Genomic DNA, 7,797 nt, shown 5'->3' on the forward strand with positions numbered 1-7,797 from the left:
CTGCAGGAGAGGAGGGGGAGGAGGATCTGCTGGAGAGGAGGGGGAGAAGCTGCTGGAGAGGAGGGGGAGAAGCTGCTGGAGAGGAGGGGGAGAAGTTGCTGGAGACGAGGGGGAGAAGCTCAGATCTAGTAGCTGCCAGAGGTGGGGGTGGGGGAAAACTGAAACTGGTTAGGGCTCTCTCTCCCCCTGCTAGTAACTGTGGGCACTCAGACTCTGTTTCCCGACCTTCTCTTCACCCCCAGAGCTCTGTTTCCCGCCTGAACTCCCTGCCCTGTCTAAGGCGTCTTCATTTGCCTAAGGCGGGAAGAATGGCGCCTAGGTGGATGCCTTGGACGCTCTATGGACTAAGTCTCTTGTAGTGTTGAACTGCAAAAAAAAAAACATATTATACAATTTTGTTAGTTATTTTGGAAGAAACTACAACTAGCATATGCATCTTGTAATTTTCCTCGAAAACTGGATTTATAATGTTAAAAGAAGCAGAGAGTAGCATTAGTTTTATATTTGTGCTAATCCTAACTGTAGGTTTACCATATCGATGATCTCTGCTACTTCTTTTCCTTGCTTGAAATAAGATCTGGACAATTATGTAACAGGATCTGAAGCGCCACTTCCATGCGTCTCGATTACATAGATTTGAAACTGGGAAGGAGAATGTGAGTTCAAGTGTTATATTTTTAAGCAACTGAATGACTTTAGTTGTCTACTCAGGCTTAAGGGACCAATGGAAGTTGCTAAATTACAAAAGCTTACTTGCTATATGGACAGGCTGATGATGATGCTAATGCTGAAATGCTTGGAATTTGCGGAAATACAGCACTGAAGGGTTAAACTGTCTTTCTAAGGTTCTTAGGGACGACATTCTTCCTATTTTAATGCCCTTGATCAAGGTAATTTGCATTATTAGTTCTTAGTATATCCTAACTACTGGGTTTATAAAGGATTGGTTTAAGTGAGGTAGTGATGCTTCATGAGCTTGAGTTACTACTGGATTAGCATTTCCTTCTGACCTGAGCCTGTAAATACCATACATCGTTACCATTTTATGGTGGGAAATTGGTTGCAGTTAGGCAGAGTTGTGCAAGAATGTTTGGCTCTGGCAAATCATTGCTATCAAAATTTGTTGTCACACCAGAATATCTTAACCAATAGGCTTAGCTTCACATAGAAATTGAAATGACTTATCAACTACGAATTGGCTTGACAAAGGCTGCTGGTAGTCAATGGCACAGAAACAGTCTATTCCCTAAAGTTGTGCTGTTGATAGAAGACGTAAAGTCCCAATGGCGAAGCCAGATACAGCAGTAGGGCTCTCTAGTAAAGGGTGTTTTTCAGAACCCTACCCTTGGTATAGTTGGTATTTGTGTACCGTTTTTACTGGTGCACTCTGTGTTGAGCATTAAATCTTTTTGATAACCATATATGAATTTATGTAATTATGCAGGATAAGCTCGCTCAGACAGATGATGATGGATGGAAGGATAGGGAAGTTGCTGTTCTATGTCTTAATACTATAGCAGAGGGATGCATGACTGGATTGTATTCCCACACTCCGGAGGTAATTTAATTGACTAATCATTGCTGTATACATATGCATTGCAAGAACGCCAATTTTGATCTGTCAGTTATGGTAGAAATTACTAAAGCTGCATTACAGATTCTTTTTTTTTTTGAAAAAGGGAATATATTAATATCGCGAAGATACCAATTGCATTACACGATTCAGATCATATTGACCCAATCATGCCACGTAATTCCTGAATTTAGTTTTGAGAAGCACTTTAATAAGTCTGCATACTTGCTCCTCTCATGAACACTCTAGACCTAGCCAAGAAATTGCTTCTTAGAATGTGAACTTTCAAAATGTTTATAGGAACACGCTGTTGGTGCAATCATTAGTTCTGGGATAAACTCATTTTTTAGTTATCTTACGATTGCTGCCTTCTGTATTATTATGATCTTTCTAGATTGCCTCCTATTGTATGCTTGCTTTTTCTGAGTTGCTTTGTTAAATTTCAGATTTTCCACATGCTGATCCTGTTACTTGATGATAAGTTTCCTCTTGTAAGGAGAATCACCTGTCAAACCATTTCCCGATATAGCAAGTTCATTGTTCAGGTAACAGAGCACTCACATGTCTTGATTATCCTCACGCGTTTGGAAGAATTCCATTCATTGCAATCCTTCATGATTTTCTATTGTATTGCATTAGAACATGTGGTGTTCGGTTATAGTAGTAAACAAGTATATTATGTCACATATTTAAGCTTGTTTGTTCTTGTTTAAGCGGACTGCTCATTTTGATGTATGTGTTTTTAATGTTCTGGTGTAGATATCCAAAAGGTTCATATGGTTCAGTTAATTTTTTACGGATGTAGAACTGTTCCTTATCTATGCATGGTCAGCCTGTAGAACTATGGTTTTAACTAATGTTACACTGTTCTTTTTGCTGACGTAGAGCTGTGACCATGAACAATTTGCTAAGATCATCGTGGGCCTGCTTAGAAGGATATTAGATACTAACAAAAAAGTTCAGGAGGCTGCACGTTCTGCCTTCATGACGATTGGGAAGGTTATTTACTACTCCCTCCGTTCGGAATTACTTGTCGCAGAAATGGATGTATCTAGATGTATTTTAGTTCTAGATACATCCATATCCGAGACAAGTAATTCCGAACGGAGGGAGTACCTCACGGAAAAAGATGTTATTACATTGTTTTTCTTTTCCTGAAGCACATGGTGCAGTTGTTTTCTCGCTTGGATCTTCTGTGCATAATTGGTATGTGTTGATTTCGTTTTTCAGGATGCTGCAGAATCAAATGGAATGGAAATTATTTTGGAGCAACTCATCTTAGAACTTGGGAAACACCAGGTTCTTCAGAATTCGAACAATCATAATCTCCGAGCTCATTGGACACTTGTGATCTAGCAAAAACTTTCTCAGGTTTCCTTTTCTTACTTCTAATACTATGTTTTGCTTCTGAGCAGATGCGAGACCTTTGGTTAATTTCTGAGGCACTTTGCAGTCTTGCTAATGTTGTTGGAGCAAAGCTAAACAAGGTTCAACATGCTGATGAACTTCTCGTACTTGCTGTTTACATAGATAATGAGATAGATTTCTGTGATGGTTTTGTCATTATGCTTTTTAGTGTATTACAAAGTTGGGTCATCTATTTTGGAACGGAGGGAGTAGTTCCTTATTGATATTGTTAGTTCCTTGTCGTGCAGGCAGAACATCTGCACATAGTTGTTCCTCCATTGATCGAGAAGTGGCAGCAACTTCAAAAATCTAATAAAGATATCTTGCCCCTACTTGAATGCTTTACATCTATCGCACAGGTGCTGCTCTTTTTATGTCTGAAAGACCATCTTGTAGTTTTGAATCCTGAGCTTGGTGTACCTAATAATTACAGTAGAACCAAGTTTGCATTACATTGTGGTCAAATATTTACGTGATGGCAACACCTACAGTATCTTTGGCAGTCTATCATAAGTTTCATTCTATGCATTTTGTAAAGTTACACTATAATATTGAGATCCTAATGCCTTTCAATTTACTTTCAGGCAGCGGGATCCGGATTTTTTCAGTTTGCTGAGCCAGTGTTTCAGAACAGCCTAGATCTTATCAAGTTCCAGCAGTTGGCAAATGTACGTATACTGTATTTTACTTCCTACTATAATGCATAGCTGAGTTATCCCTGTTGAGTATTTTTGTCACCATTATTCTATCCAACAGATTTCAGTTCGTGATGTTTAAGTTGTTCGCTGATCCTTCCAAAGTATTAATACTTCCTTTCGTGCGAAATTTGGTGTTCCGTATTCTTTATTTGCAGTTAACAATACTTGTCTGAATGTTCTTTCTTTACTTCAAACCTTTGCTTCCAGTGGTAGCATTAACTTATGCACTGTGATTTCTATGGAACCACACAATGCACATGCCCTAGTTGCTAGGATAAGCAAGTTTTTTATTTTAACTAGGCCTTGGTGAATGGTGATATGATGTTAAACACCAAATGCTTGATGTATTTTCTTCATCACTTCTTTGGAGAAGAAACTAATAATGTGGCGTCACTTGAATCTTTCCAACCGGTACTTTCTAGTTATATCAGTACAAATCGGTTAGTACCACATACAGAATGCATCTTCATCATTTTTGTTGTTAAGGGAAACACGTTATGATGTTGACGTTGATCTTAATTAGATAATGTCGTATGAAAGGTTTTGATCAGTCTAGGTTCAGAGGTATTTTTCCTGTTGTAGCATGTCTAGTCTGTTAAGTACACTGGGCGTAGGTCAACTGAACAATAATCTGTTTCACACGTTTTACATCAGTCTTGATGGCCACGGCTGCGGGTATTACTATAGGGTCCGGTTACATCAGAGATAAGCTGTGCCATTATGTTTCTTGAGGGATCTTTCCTTTCTACATGTAGGCTGATCCTGCCGCACCTCACGATAAAGATTTCATCGTCTACTCATTGGACCTTTTGTTAGTACTTGCAGAAGCACTTGGTGCTGATACTGAAAGCCTGGTAAATTGAATTATTTGTTCGTTGATATTTTCTTCTTTAGATGCTTTCTCAGTGCTGTGTTAGCATTGTTAGATATAAATGACCGTCAGTTTTCTTTGAACTTATCTGTACAATGGAATATTCATATCTTTCCTTGTCTTCTGTACATTGATTTTGTTAGAGTTATAATATAAGTCATGTACCCCTTTGTATTTATCCCGTTGTATAAGGGGTTTCCTGCATATATATATATATGTTCCACACCTGTACATGTATATATATATCGGCCTATGGCCTCATGGGAATACAAGTTGCATATTCCTAACATGGTATTAGAGCTAGGGTAATTTTTTCTGCACGTTGCAACTCGTGCTATCGATTCCCAGCCGCCTGTCTCATCTCGCTCGAAGCCCCCGTCCTCGATCTCCTGAGTCTCCCGATCGAAGCCGGCCCTCCCGATCGGATCTCCCCAGCCAGCTCCGGCGCGACTTCCACGCCGGGACGCAACTGCTCTCGGGACACCTCCCTCCCCTACGGCGGAATCGGCGGCCGCCGCCAGGATCCGTGCCCGGTTCCCGATCGATTCCTGCCCGGCTCCGCTCGTGCTTCAGCCACGAGGTCCCGCCCGCGATCCAGCTGAGCTGCCCAAGATAGCCGGGTCCCAACTGCCCTCTTTCCCGATCGACGGGCCGGCCTCGATCCCCCAGCGCTCTCTCTTCCGCTAGGATCCCATCGCTAGCGTCCTCTGCTGTCGCTGGTGCTCTTGTTGGTTCCTAAAAAAAAATGTCTGCTGCATCACGAAGGTGAACATTGAGCTCCATAGGAGTCTCAACAACGCGCTCGTCAGTAAGAGCAGCACGAGCAAGAAGATCCTGGATATACTTTTCCTGGGATATAAAAAAGCCATCAGAGGTAGAAGAGACTTCAATCCCAAGAAAGTAGCGAAGAGGTCCAAGATCAGACATAAGAAACTGCTCACTAAGACGGGCCTTTACAAAGGCAATATACTCGGGATCATCCCCCGTGATGATCATGTCATCAACATAAAGAAGAAGAAGAGTCCGACCATGAGGAGAAAGGTGAATAAACAATGCTGGATCATGAGCACTGGCTAAAAAACCAGCAGCAGTGATCACAGAAGCAAAGCGCTCAAACCAGGCGCGGGGGGCTTGCTTAAGACCATAGAGAGAGCGACGAAGACGACATACCATGCCATCGCCGCCGGTCGGTTCGGGTCGGGTCGGATCGGATCGAAGGTCTGGGAATACGGGGGTTTAGGGTTTCGCTTTTCTCTCCTCTCGCTTCTTCTTTTTCTTGGCGAATCTCTCATTGCCTGGAAGACGAAGAAACAGCTTGCAGTTTCCCGTTCGAGTGCCGAGGCTGAGTTGCGAGCAATGGCTCTTTTGACGGCAGAGGTGACTTGGTTACGGTGGTTACTTCAGGATTTTGGTGTTTCTGTCACTACACCAACTCTGCTTTTATCTGACAGTACGGGTGCTATCAGCATTGCACGCGATCCTGTGAAGCATGAGCTCACCAAGCATATTGGTGTTGATGCGTTCTATGTGCGTGCTGCTGTGCAGGATCAGGTTATTGCTCTTCAGTATGTGCCTTCCGAGTTACAGTTGGCGGATTTGCTGACGAAGGCTCAGACTAGAGCACAACATGGCTTTTATCTCTCCAAACTCAGTGTTGTTCATCCACCATGAGTTTGAGGGGGGGTGTTAGAGTTATAATATAAGTCATGTACCCCTTTGTATTTATCCCGTTGTATAAGGGGTTTCCTGCATATATATATATGTTCCACACCTGTACATGTATATATATATCGGCCTATGGCCTCATGGGAATACAAGTTGCATATTCCTAACAGATTTACTTAGTACTCTCCCTCCGTTCCGAATTACTTGTCGCAGAAATGTCGACTGCGACAAGTAATTTGGGGGTGGAGGGAGTGTATTATTAGTACCACGTGTGCAGAATAGACACTTCTGGACTTGTGAAAACTGATAGTTGTTGGTCCATTGTAAGTTCTCAATGCTGAGCACCTCTGAGTAATGTTAGGTTACAGTATGTGTTGGCAAGCAGAAGGCAAAGTTGGACTTACTAAGACCACTTTGGTTCCATTTAATAGTCTAACTGTGAGCTGTTATTAAGGTTGGCTTCAGTACATGGTACAAGATGAGAGTTTTGCATGTAAGTTGATTGGAAGTTTAAGTTTATGATAATGCTAACCATGCACTAATCGAATGATCAACTTGGGAGTTGTAGAATAATGCTTCTTGTCCTCTGTCTGCTGATTAGATATTTGTGTTATATGAGCAACACTTCATCTTGGGCACTGGGTAAGCCATCTTTGTTTTCGGTTTAGGTCGCGCGAAGTGATTTGATTGACCTCATTATGCGATGCTGCAAGGATAAAGTAGCTGGTGTTCGACAAAGTGCTCTGGCCCTTCTGGGCCGAATTTCTATGGTTGGTTGCAAAGAACAAAACTTAACATTTGTTATCTCCATGAGAATATTCAACCCATAAAAAAAGTAACGCTTTTGCATATACTAGGTTTGCCATACACATGTACTTCCAAGACTTGAAGAATTCCTTGAAGTTGCAGCAGAGCAACTGGTAAGTACACTCTGTGGTCCATTGAAGGTTGCTGTGCCCAGTAGCTTACAATGCTGTAGATCCTCATATAATATCATTACCGTAGATAATGCAATCCGTGAAGGCTGCACCATCTGTAGCAAACAATGCATGCTGGATCATCGGGGAACTGGCAATGAAGGTTCGTGCTGCTTTTAGCAATACTACCTAGATTAATATATGTACATGTAGTAGAAGTATTTCCTATTCTTTGACACGGGCACCCTCCCACTTGTGCAAGTTTCTAGTGCCAGCCGTTTGACATGGGTTTCCAGTTGAAAACTGCATTTATAAGGTTTTGGGCTGTAGGCCACCTCAGTTTCTTGCCTCAGACATACTTTTAAAATCGTCTGCATGTCCGCCTGACTATATCTTTTCAGTTCGGCCAAGAAACTTCATCACCAGTGGTGACCACCATTCTATCACGGCTGCTTCCTATTCTAAGGTCTTCAGAGGTAATTTCTTTTATCACCAGGTTTCCTAGTCGAGCGATAATTCCAGCTAAGTGCCTTTATGTTGTGCCATTATCAGGGACTCGACAATATAGTTGTTGGAAACACAGCGATAACTCTTGGAAGGCTTTCCTTGGTCTGGCCAATGACCGTGTCAGCTCATCTTAAACGGTCTATGCAAGCATGGTGCAAT

The 7,797-nt window shown here is 41.9% G+C and overlaps 1 pseudogene; it reads left to right on the forward strand.

Moving 5' to 3' along the window:
• The window catches only part of LOC123056995 (transportin-1-like), a 15,254-nt pseudogene that overhangs the window by 6,450 nt on the left and 1,007 nt on the right, over positions 1–7,797 (forward strand).

The sequence above is a fragment of the Triticum aestivum genome, chromosome 3A (genome assembly GCF_018294505.1).
Source record: "Triticum aestivum cultivar Chinese Spring chromosome 3A, IWGSC CS RefSeq v2.1, whole genome shotgun sequence".
Classification (NCBI taxonomy): domain Eukaryota; kingdom Viridiplantae; phylum Streptophyta; class Magnoliopsida; order Poales; family Poaceae; genus Triticum; species Triticum aestivum.